Source organism: Saccostrea cucullata, unplaced genomic scaffold (assembly GCF_032062105.1).
Source record: "Saccostrea cucullata isolate Sc308-1 unplaced genomic scaffold, CSIRO_AGI_Scuc_v1 ctg672, whole genome shotgun sequence".
NCBI classification, from domain to species: Eukaryota; Metazoa; Mollusca; class Bivalvia; order Ostreida; family Ostreidae; genus Saccostrea; species Saccostrea cuccullata.
Genome location: NW_026928000.1, coordinates 310,911 through 324,280, shown reverse-complemented (window position 1 = coordinate 324,280; position 13,370 = coordinate 310,911). Strand labels below are relative to the sequence as shown.

The following is a 13,370-nucleotide window of genomic DNA, read 5'->3' as shown; positions in this document are numbered from 1 at the left end:
ATATCACTGACTAAATACTCACTATAGGACTCTCAAGAAATACCAGGACCAGATCATATTGACATTCTATAAATTGACCAAAAAGCTATTAAATTTGCAACAGCCATTAACTGGTCTTTTTTATTCAAAAACAAAACCATAAGAGAAGATCTTAAAACTAAGTATAATAACCCCATTAACTTAAAACCAATGCTTTAGTATCTTCAACGCCACAAGTTGATGTTTTTATAAACTATTTAAGCAATTAATACAATTTTCACAACGATCTTATACTCTTTTAGCTCTGTATGGTTTTCTATGCTTTCAACGACGGAGCGTGTTTCGTTCCGGTTTAGATATCACAACCACCGCTACTATAACAACCAATAAAATTGGAGCTAAAAATCTAATTACTTGCCCATGCGCTCTTAGTATTCCACTAGAGTTTCATGGGCTAAATAAATCAAGACCCGGATACCCAGATATAGATATAGATCAAAAAATATAAACCCTTAGCCCGGTAATATAGGAAACTCTTACAAGACAGTATCTTTGGCCTCGGCCCTCGAATTTTTTAGGGAAGAAGGTTACAAAATAACCAATTACGGCAGTAATTCCCCTCACATAGACCATAAAGGAAAGTAAAGCCAAGAAATCACTACAATTTTCCCCAATTTCTGCAAGAACTGCTAATCTGAGGAACACCCCAAAAAAGAACAAAGTAGAAGCGTATAAGGTCCCTAACACAAGCATACCCAAAGCAAGAAAAACAACAACTTTCACAAAACTTATAACACCACATATGCACTACCAAAACCCAAGCTGGCACCAACCCCAGAAGTTACGGATGCTCGCTGAATTACATTATGAAGATCAGATAAATACTCTAAACCTACCTCCAAAGTTCTAACCGGGATTGAGACTTCAGCTACATTTTCCCCATCTCCAGATACACCAGAAAATCTAGTTCTACCTTTCTCACTTACGAGAGAGCGTGAACTTAAGTCTAAGAAAATCATACCATAAATCCATTTAGACTGAAGCTCATAAAACTTAGTTAAAATTAGCTGTAGTATAGACCCAACAATTACCCCAACTACTACCAATAAATAGGGGCAAAACCAAGCTTCACTAGAAGAAAGGGATTCAAAGAAAAACCCACCAGAAGACCTTAATAAGACAAATTCTCCACCAACTAAGCCTATGAATACCAAGAACACGCCTGGGGCAGACAGCATCAAAGTTTCTCGCGCCCCTAAAAAGTCACGAATTCCATGCTTAGCTAATCTAGTTACACCAATAAGAACACGAACTGAGTAGAGAGCAGTTAATCCAATACCTAAGTATATTAAACCTCCCATAAATCACGAATTTCTTGAATAACCAGATGCAACAATTGACTCTTTAGAAGCATACCCAGCAGTTCCAGGGATCCCCATTAAGGAGATTCTACCCATAAATAACCCAAAAACAGCTGAAGGAGATAAACTTGCAACACTTATACCAAATCTCCTAAAAAATTGGTTACCCGCATTATGCCTGATTATAGACCCAACTCTTAAGAACATTCCAGCCTTGAAAAAGGCATGACACACAAGGTGCATAAAAGCCAATTCAACCTCCCCTAAGCCCAATCTAAAGGCCATGATCCCTAACTGCCTTAACGTTGATAACGCAACAACTTTTTTTACATCTCTCTCCATAACTGCCCTTACCCCTGCAATAGTAGTTGTAATGATCCCAACACCTATCAAAAGACTACAAGCCGCATTGGAGCTTAACCAGAAAGTAGAAGACCGGATTAGTAGGTAAATTCCAGCAGTCACTAGAGTAGAGGAATGGACCAATGAAGAAACCGGAGTTGGAGCCATCATCGCAGCAGGAAGCCACCTTCTAAAAGGTACTTGAGCTCTTTTAGTAATACATCCTACAATAAAAATAAACCTTCAACAGTAGGGTTTTATGTCTAAGCTTAAATCGGATGCCATACACATACCAGCTGTTCTGCAAATTAATAAAGCGTCCCCAATGCGATTAGTTAAAGCAGTAATTATTGCTGCATCAAAAGACTTTTTACCTTCATAGTATATTACCAGCAAAAAAGAAGTCACCCCTAACCAGTCTCACCCTAATAATACCACAGGCATTGACCTAGCTACTACTAAGATAAGTATTGATGAGACAAAAGAATATAATGTTAAATTAAACTGCTTCTCTGTGTCTTCTGAACCCATGTAGACTCTTATAAAAAATCCTACACACCCAGAAATTATTATAATTACTCTTATAAACAAAGCAGCAATTCAATCTAAACAAAGATCTAATCTCACTGAAATTATAGAAACATGACCTAATTCCCAACAAAATCAAAAACTTAAGTTACAGTTAGCCATAACTGCAGCAAGTAATCTAAAAAAAGCCCTAAACACTATTAATACTCAAGAATTTAATAGTACCACAACCCAAACAACCTTAGAAACAACCTAAGTATTTATACTGGGTAACATTTTAATATCTAGTTAGAGTTAATTCTAATATTTAGGAATATCTCCTCTTTCAACAGTCCTTTCGTACAAGTCGAAAGAAATTTCCAAAAGAAGATAGAAACCGACCTGGCTTACGCCGGTCTGAACTCAAATCACGTAAGGTATTAAAGGTCGAACAGACCCACTTCCAAAGCCTCTACGCCTTAGAGGTATTATCCTTAATTCAACATCGAGGTGCCAATCCCATTAGCCAATACGAGCTCTACTAATGGATAAGCCTGTTATCCCCGGCGTAACTTCTCCCATGATCGGACTTGCCGGGTCTACACCAGACAGTTATCTTTAACAAATAAGAAGGTTAAGTTTTACTTCCTAGGCGCCCCACCTAAAAATCTTATAACTCTTAATAAGTAAGTTTTTAAAAGCTGCACGGGGTCTTCTTGTCTAACTTTTATATGAAGGTATCTTCACCTTCAGTCCAATTTCGCTACACAAAGCAAGAGACAGTTTGACCCTCGTCAATCCATTCATGCAGGCCTACAATTAAAAGGCAAGGAATTTCGCTACCTTGGCACCCTCACGCTAGGGCGGCCGTTTACAACTTTGCACTGGGCAGGTACTGCTAAGAGTAAAGTTTTCTCCTAGTGATGTTTTTGTTAAACAGGCGAGGCCAAATATTTGCCGAGTTCCTTTTGCTATGGTTTTTCCTCATAAATTTCTTTTATAAATTTACTTTAAATTTAGTTATTACCGGAGTTTTTCTATAAACCCGGATTTTAAAACTTAGGTAACACTCTTATTATTATCCCCTTAAGATACCCTGATAAGTTAGTTAGGGTTATACCAGGTATATAAGGTATTACTTTAGTTTTTTAGAGCCCCGGAAACTCATTCTTATCTACTTATGGCTATTTTAGTATTCATTACACTATTACTCTTATAGTTTACTTATTCTATATTATACTACATTATTACAGCCTTTCTCTTGTGTTATATTATTTTCTCCCTCTCTTACTATACAAATCACAAAAATTTTTTTTTAAAAAATTTGATTTTTTTTTTAAAAAAAGTTTTAAAACTTTAACTAAAATACGTTAAAAATCATTTACTTCTTAAAAATTCTTTAGAGCGGTACGCCACAAATATGCGTGCTTTTGGCATGACAAGCCAACGTACTTTCCTATACTGACCGCTCTTTATGATGTTCTACTCACCGTAAGAGTACAAAGAATAAACCCCAGATTCTGGATTTCGTATAATTCCCACCATTAGGCCCAACGCCAAAGAAGTTTCACATGCCACTAATACTAAAAACACAAACAACCCGTAGGCAGGGATGTACCTCTCAGCATACATCATTATTGCCCCAAGACCAACACATGCCCCCTCGACCAGGATTAAATACCTTAAAAAATTTGAAAAATGCTTTAATATTGCTGCCACTAATACACACACTGTAATTCTATACAAAATAAACGACGAACTCATTTTAAACCTTAGATACAAAAAAAATAAGACAATAGACTCCCAAAACAAACGGAAGAAGACTAGCCCAACACGCTATCATTAGGAAGTCATATCGTAATCGAGGTAGAGCTGCACGGGACCAGATAAAGAAAAATACGAGTAATATTACTTTTAAAAATGCTCAACACAAACCAGCTACGTTTAACATGTTGGGGGTCTGAAAAAATCTAAAAACAGTAACGGAACATAGTAACAAAATTATTCCATACTCCGCAATAAATAAAAGAGCGAACCCCCCAGCAGAATACTCAGTATTAAAACCAGAAACAAGTTCAGACTCTGCTTCTACTAGATCAAATGGTGCTCGATTTGCCTCGGCTAAACAGACAGTCAGCCATAGTAATACAACCGGAGGACAGAAAAACCTTCACCAGACAGATCATCCAGATTCAGCAATAGAAAAAAACCTCATACTTCCTCTTAAAATTACCACCACGATTAAGCAAATCCTTAAACAAATTTCATAAGAGATAACTTGAGCAAAACCACGTACACCCCCAATTCCAGCGTATTTAGAATTTGAAGACCACCCCCTCATGATGGCAATATGGGCATTTAACCTCCTTACAACTAAAAAGAATAAGACGTCATTGGAAGACCAGCTGGATAAGGCAAAAGATGGGAAAATTTGTCACCCCAAAAGACATAACATTAAGGAAATAGAGGGGATTACTAAAAAAATAGCTCTAGCAGAATTAGCCGGGACTACAAATTCCTTTATAAAAAGCTTAACCCCGTCTGTAATAGGCTGAGCAAACCCCAAAAATCTTGTTTTATCCGGACCAAGCCGAACTCCAAAAGACCTTAAACTTTTACGTTCTATCAAAGTAAAATAAGCCACCCTCAATAAAACCCCTAAGTACACAAACACAGTTGTTAAAGTCAAGTATAAGTAGTATGAAACCTTCACAAGTTCGGGAGAATAAACTCATTGCGAAAATGCAAACTTCGTCTTTTGTATTAAAGTACCGAACTTTACACGCTGGGTTAGGGCTTATACTAAGCCATCCTAACAGCTTCAGTGTCATACCTTAACTTAGGCTACTTACCCAACCAGGCAGGCAAAACATACCCTCTTTCGAAGCCTAAATTCGACGTACTTATAAATCATACTAACCTAGCCCATTGGGTTTAATTCCTGAAGTCGGAGATTACACCCACACTCGAGTTAAAAGCTCGAAGCTCTTCTTAAGCTACGACTCCCTACACTTAGTTTTCATGTAAAGTTCATTTAATAGTTCCCTCCATTATCTCATAGTACAACCCATAAACTAAAATAAGAACAAATAATACGGCACCAGACCCTTCTGGCGACCAACCAAATAAATCTTGAAAACAAGGGACCAGTAAGACAATTTCCACATCTCAAACTAAGAATAAGATCACCAAGTGGAAAAACCGAGAAGAAAAGTCTCCTGGATTTTTAACAGAAATAAAGCCACATTCGTACGGAGAAGACTTGTCTCAATCATACCCTTCTTTAGGTAGCCCAGAAAACCAGCAAGAAAAAATAATAGGAACAACAGACAAAATCATCACAATTACCACCATCCTCAAAAGCATTTTATGTGCCAGCTTGAAGCAACAAGCCCTTAAAGTACCAAAAACTTTCGTGCTTATACACCATAGCACATACTCATTAAACTCAATATAGCAAGGACTAAATTTAGCCAAGAATCGGGCCGAAACCGAGTGTAAATATTCACTTCTTGCCAGCACTCAAACAGCCTTAAAAAAGCCAATCGGAAAAAGAAAAAATCTTTCTATTTAAGTGTTGTAAGCACCTGGTAATAAACTTATACTATTTTCCGATATCCACAAAAGTTATAGAATACTACTAATCCTAGCATAAAATGCTACCTTATCTTATTTTAGGTAATTACGTAATACTGCTCGCCTCTGCCTAATCAAATTAATTATACCCGCACTTAAAAGACAAGTTGTTAAATACTCTCATCAAAACGGACATTTTAAATCCAATTTCTCTATTTAAGGCGTGCAAATTTCAGAAAGCAAGTAAGCATGACCTTTAGCCAGACTGTTCACTTTTAAAGCTTTTAACCCCTACGTACTTTGTTTTACGTATAAAATAACTTTAAAGCTGCACCTAAAAGCACTTTTTACGCAACCAGCTACACTAAAACCCGATATTGCATATCACATCTTTCAGAGGATTAAAAGATTCCTTACATCGTTAACCTTAAAACCTCTAAAAAATCTTTTTAATTCAGGAGGAACCACTAAGGTAAAGCCCCTCGAAAGGCCATTATACAAAAGGTACTAATAAAACTAAAGCTTTTTCACAATTATTAGCATCTTATCAGACCAGGTCTTAAGTACTTAGGCATTTCTAATTTTCCTATACTCTGCCTATTAAAAGTTTTTTACCAGAAAACACTCTTTATAAGATCTAAAGCCCCACACAGGAACTAGTGCTCCCAAAGCACTTATTATTATTTTAACTAGCCTCAGCTATAGCCATGTGCGGCAATTTCCGCATTTTTTAAAGCTTAAATTTAACGCACTTCTCTGCCAACATAGCTAAGAAGGAGCACAAAATCGAATTGCGCCAATTGTGATTAGAAGTCACAGTGTAAGGCCACTTATCCTCCTCCTAAGCTATAGAAAAGGGCTATTTTACCACTTTCGAATTATGAAACCGACGTCCTCTTTTTAGACTACTTTTCCAGCCGTAGTATTACAAAACTGTCAAGTCGGACTCAATATCCGGCATTCTAAGCGAAGCTCTCCTATAAATAGCCCAAGATCAGAGCATCAATAAAACTGTCGTCATTCTAAACAAAAAAGCTAAACCCATCATATTAAGAAAGTTAAGAGCTCTACCCTCTCACCATGGTATTTTCAAGACACCAGCCTCTTTATGAGGAACTTTCCTGTACTGCAAAAGCTGCAATTAAGCCGCACCTTCGGGGCATGAGCCCAACGATCTAAATTTAATCTATCTTGCAAACTATGCCATAACATCTTCAAGCACTCTCATTCATTGCTCGAACACACGACACCTTACAACCTCTACTCGAATCGGTATAAATCTATGTAAAGCTCCACAAATTTCAGAACACTGACCTCAAAATACCCCTGGCATTTCCACCTTAACACTAGACTCCCTGAGTCGACCAGGAACAGCATCCGACTTAACACCAAAAGCCGGTACCGTTCATGAATGGATTACATCAAATGACGTAGTTAACACACGACACCAAACGGAAAATGGTAGTACCATAGACTTATCAACAGTTAATAAACGCGGCTCCCCCAAATTTAACTCTTTTTCAGGAATTATGTAAGAATTGTAGGTAATTACCGCGAAATCTGAGTACTCGTACTCTCAATATCACTGGTGACCAATACACTTAACAGTGATAAGAGGGGTCTCTAACTCAGACATCGCATACAACAGCCCTATAGAAGGTCAGGATAAAAAAGTTAAAATTAAAAGAGGAACAAATCCTCAAATTCGTTCTAATGTGTGATCTGTTTGAACGTATAAAAACTGATGTGGAGTAACCAAACACAGTACTACCCTAAGCATAACAAAAATAAAAATTAAAGTTAAAACTGCACAGTACATCCCAAACACCCACTGAATACGCATCCCAGCAAATGTGACCCTGTTCTGAAAATATATTTGACATCAATATCTCATTTTTTATTAGATTTGGAATCGCTCCCCGTAACCGTTGAAGAGTATTTTCTCTCACTTCGCATTTGCTGCCGGAATAGAAAGCATGCAAAATAAATGAACAAATGTTCCAACTTGTCCAGCTAAAATTCATGCCCCAGCAGGTTCCTGAGAACCAATGATTCCTAAAAACATAAAATTTGCTACTCAAATAAAAAACAACGCCTCACCAAGAGGAGACAAGACTATTCTTTGAGTTTTAGCGTACTTTCCTAAAGTTGGTAAAAGTGCAATTCCTAAGATAGCGGCAAACATAAGAGCAAGACCTCCTGCTTTATGAGGAACAGAACGTAAAATAGCATATGCGTATAAAAAGTATCATTCTGGCTTAATAACTGCAGGAGTTTTTATCTTGTTAATAGTTTGCCATTGAAGTGGGTCGGCAGTAATTTTTGGAAAAGTGAATGCTAGTGCTGTCAAACCGACTAACATAAATACAAACCCTACTAAGTCTTTTGAAGTGTAGTATGGGTGGAAAGGCACAACTAGCTCTGTTGTATCTAATCCTAAAGGATTTCTAGATCCGTTATTATGAAGAAGTAAAACATGAATTAGTCTTATTCCTAAAATTACAAACGGAAGTAAAAAATGTAAAACAAACACTCGCTTAAGAGTAAAAGTTGAGATAGTAAACCCTCCTTGAAATCACTCTAAAGCTCGAGCCCCTCCGGGAAATACTGTCATTATATTTCTAATTACTGTTAGACCTCAATAGGACATTACTCCTCAAGGTAATACGTACCCTAAAAACCCCACCCCTATAGATAAAAGGTAAAGAGTAACCCCACTATATCAAACATGCGGAAGTTTTATGTATCTTCCATAATACACACCACGTCCTACATGGATGTAAATTAAAGCAAAAAATAAAGAGGCCCCAGCCATATGTGTCCTGCGTAGAGCTCAACCGTAGTTAGCATCTCGCAAAATGTATCTTATTCTTTCAGTAGCTAAATTCCCATCTGCAGTATAATTCATTCTTAGTATAATACCCCTCAAAATTTGAATTGCTAAGGTAATGAATAACATAGAACCTATATTTCATCAAATGTTTAAGTTTGAGGGACAAGGATACTTTATAACTGAAAAATACGCATTTTTCAAAAACCTATCTCTGATACTCACCTACAAAATCAAGTGTCCACTTTACTTTTGCAAACTTTATTTTTGCATTCGGGCGGGAAAACCCCTCTGTAAAAGTGAAAATTTTATGTGCTATTTACACTAGCCCGAAGTACTCATTCACCGACTTAATTCAAGTATTGGAGGAAAATTCCACATATTCTTCGACATCAACAAAGCCCATTTAATTCTGGCACAATACTTATGTTTCCTGTAATTTTAAGAACCTCAAATATAAATAATGAAAAACAAGGCAAGTCACACAATGTCCACAAAATGTCAGTATCAAATAGCTAAAACATACCCCAAATGGCGACGAGTAGAAAATTGCCGCAATAAAAGCCGAACTAATGAGTATAGAAGCCCGCATGTGCCACCAATAACATGCATTCCGTGAAGACCGGTTAATATAAAGAAAGCACTCCCGTACACCCCATCAGCGATTGAAAAAGAAGCCCAAGAGTATTCATCATATTGGTTTTTTACAAAAAAAATCCGGACAAAAACACTGTCATAATCAGCAATGCAACTGCATGCGTAAAGTTTCCGTCTTTAAGGTACTTGTGGCTAGATGTTACAGTACAAGATGAAGCTACTAATAAAGCTGTATTGTGCAAAGGAGCTTTTCTTCAGTCAAGACATTCAATCCCTACAGGAGGTCAACAACAACCAATCTCAACAGAAGGAGACATAGATCTATGAAAGAATGCCCAAAAAAATGAAAAGAATAACATAAGTTCAGAAACTAAAAATAAAATAAAACCCAAAGAAATTCCTATTTGAACTTTTTTGGTATGAAATCCTTGAAAAGTGGACTCATTAACGATATCCCGAGTTCAACCATAAACTGTCATGGCAATAATAAGAACACCTCAAAATAACTGCCCGTAATCTACTTTGTTTACCCAACAAATAAAGATTGTAGCTAAACCTCATAATCCAATTCTCATTAAGACCGGCCAAGGCCTTGGGTCTACAATATGAAAAGGAGTTCGAGGAATTTTTCGCTGGTGATAAAATCTCAACTTTCTAATTCCTGTGTTTTGAGTCATTATACACTTTTTCTGTTAAAGAAACCTTTTGTTTGGAAGACAAATATACTGATTATACTAAAAGTGCTAATTTGGATGTAGTATCTATACTTTTTATTCTATTACAAGAGCAGGTTCCCCTACCCTTACCATGTTACGACTTACCTCTCCTTTCGGCTAGGGTGACGGGCGATTTGCACGCACCATAGTAACGTCTCTTCAATAAAGCGAATTACTCTCTATTTACTCCCAAATCCCCCTCACCAAATTTTTAAAACTCGAGTGTTTCAACTACAGGGTTCGATATAACTAAAAAATTGTCTCTCAGCAAACCCCTTACCCATAAGGAACGCTTCGACCTGACTTTGACTTAGAGCAGAGCACTAAATTTTAGTGCACACCGCCTAAGGTGGCGCTTATTTTTTTCTACTCACATCATATACTTTGGACGGCAGTACGATACCATATAGGGCAGGTAAGATATCACGCGGATCATCGGATTAAGCGCCAAGAGCCTCTGGATGGCTTTATGGAACCGCCAAGTTCTTCGAGTTTTAAGCAGCTGCTCGTAGTACCCCAGCAACCAGCTAACACTTAAATAGCCGTTATTCTTGGCGTTATGGAATAATTGGGTATCAAATCCAGGTTTATTCCCATAATTTCGCGGAATCATCTTTATGCAAGCAAGGGACCTCCTCCAAGTTTTACTAAGAATTTGACTTCTATAACTTAGCGTATGTCGTATGCAATTCATCCTGACTAACCGCCTCTAGGCTGTACCCCTATTAATCCTTCTTCAAAGGGTATGACCGCAGCTGCTGGCACCCATTTTAGCTTATATCGTTTAGTTTCTTGTTCGTTTCAAGCGCTAACTTATTGAGTCCAGGGCTGTTCACTTGAGTTGTGATTCTTTTCGCGTCATCATCTGATACTTATGCTTATACCACTGCATGTATACCTTTTAGGGACAAGCATCAGATTTATCTCTTCTATTAAATTAGCACATTACGAAAATTTCCTACATTGTGTATATCAAAGAACTCTTGATTAACAGTATACCAGAACCAAATATTTATTTTATACGAAGCTTTTTAGCATTTCGTATCAGTTTTTGCCTTAACAAATTTAGGACTTACAAGGCCCTTGTAATACACTTTATACTAAAACTGATTTATGACAAAATACAAATAAATTTAACTACAAGTCTCAACCTATTAAATGCTTCTAAGAAAAAAAATAAAGAGGGAAATCTTTTTATTACTTTAATAAGCACATAAAAAAAATTATAATAATTTTAAATTACTTGTGTTAAAAAATTTAAAATGCAGTAATTTCACCGAGACTAAATCATTCAGACACAAGACTTTATGATATTACCCCGGATCCCAATACCTATCAACCTACAAACGTGTACCCAAGTACTTTTTTGCCGGGTCTTTTAGTATTTTTGCTGATTCCAAAGCAGCATGTTTTGGGAGATTCACTATCACCGACCACTCAGGAGAACTTGAGCTATTACGAACTGAAACCACAGGTCGATGAGCAATAAAAGCTTCTCACACTAAAAATACAAAAAATAATAAAGAAGCTGTACTTAAGTGCGACCCAAAAGTAGACACTTTGTTTCAAAATCAAAATTGATCCGGATAGTCCGCCACCCGACGAGGTATTCCAGCTAACCCTAAAAAATGGTGAGGTAAGAAAGCAATATTAACACCCAAAAATATAGCAACAAAGTGCCTCTTCATTTTTTGACGGTGGAGCATAACACGAGAAAATAACGGAAATCAGTGCGTAAAACCAGCCAAAATTGTGAAAACAGCCCCCATTGACAAGACGTAGTGGAAATGTCCAGTCACAAAGTAAGTATCATGAAGAGTTACATCGATTGAAGCACTAGATAAAATAAGCCCTGTTAGCCCACCAATTGTAAACAAAACAATAAAACCAGTCGATCAAAGCATGGGAGCATGTGTAGATACCTGTGATCCCATTATTGTAGCAATTCAGGCAAACACTTTAATTCCAGTCGGAACAGCAATAATAACAGTTGCCGCCCTAAAATAAGCTCGCGTATCAATATCTATACCAGCAACAAACATATGATGCCCTCATACAATAAACCCTAAAAAACCAATGTTTAGCATCGCATAAAACATTCCCATATTTCCATAAGCTGTTTTCTTTCTAGATCAAAAACACAAAACATGAGAAATTATCCCAAACCCAGGAAGAATTAAAACATAAACTTCGGGGTGACCGAAGAATCAAAACAAGTGCTGGAATAAAACCGGATCTCCGCCACCCACAGGGTCGAAAAATGACGTATTAAAATGTCGGTCTGTTAAAAGCATAGTAAGACCTCCCGCTAGTACAGGCAAAGTTGTAAGCAATAAGAAAGAAGTTACTTTAATTGACCATGGAAATAACCTCAATAGGTGGCCGTCTACAGAACGCATATTTTTAATAGTCACCATAAAGTTAATTGAACTAAAAATTGAACTAATACCAGCCAAATGAAGACTCAAAATAGCCAGGTCCATACACATCCCATGATAAGAGAAAGTAGATAGCGGAGGGTAAATAGTTCAACCAGCACCAACCCCGTTTTCTACAAACCCCGAAATTCCCATGAAATAAAGAGATGCAGGCAAGACTCAAAATCTAAAGGCATTAACTCGAGGAAATTGCATATCAGGAACTTCCAGTATTAACGGAACTAGTCAGTTCCCAAAACCTCCAATTATAACTGGCATTACAAAGAAAAAAATTATTACTAGAGCATGTATAGTAACCACAGCATTATAGCAAACAGGATCTAAAAACTTAGCTCCCGGATTAAACAGCCTTCATCGAATTAAAGACCTAAATCTTGTCCCAGCTAAAACTGACCAAAACCCAAAGACCATATAAAACCTTCCAATGTCTAGGTGATTTGTGGACATAATGTACTCCCGCTTACCGTAAAGTAAAACAGGGCACGGAATAAACCATTTCAAATTATGTATCTTAGTAGCATCTAAGAACTCATAAACTCCGGACATATTTTTCATCATAGTTTAATTTTCTTTAACATTTATTTGGGAACAACCCAAAACTTAGTAAAACAATATCAACATCAACCCTCCTGCAACGTTTCACAAAATACACCCTAAGTTAGTAATGGAATTTCCAAGGGAAGGCTTACAGCTGTCTTCAGAAGGCATAGCCCGGATAATTATCACACTAAACCAAATCCAAACCAGTAAATTAACCACCCTTCTAGCTAAGATTACCATAACGAAAAATCACATAGAATACTCAACATAGCTTGCTACCACTGCAAACTTAGCACAAAAGTCGGTAAAAGGAGGAAAACCAGCAAAGCTTAACCCTATAACTAAGAATCCTGAAAAATAAAAATTCGGTAGAGTAGCTCCTATTTGTTTGATAGTGTCTGACATACAGGCCCTCAAAATCAACACTAAAAATATTATTCTTATAGAGTAACAAATAGCGTAAAACACAAACAAATTTTTACTA

The 13,370-nt window shown here is 36.9% G+C and overlaps 3 pseudogenes; all 3 read right to left on the bottom strand.

The window, feature by feature from the left end:
* Positions 1-2,480: 2,480 nt before the first annotated feature.
* LOC134276138 (cytochrome b-like) lies at positions 2,481-8,580 on the bottom strand (annotated as a pseudogene).
* Positions 2,481-12,916, bottom strand: LOC134276137 (cytochrome c oxidase subunit 1-like; annotated as a pseudogene).
* On the bottom strand, positions 9,020-9,884 carry LOC134276136 (cytochrome c oxidase subunit 3-like; annotated as a pseudogene).
* Positions 12,917-13,370: the final 454 nt, after the last annotated feature.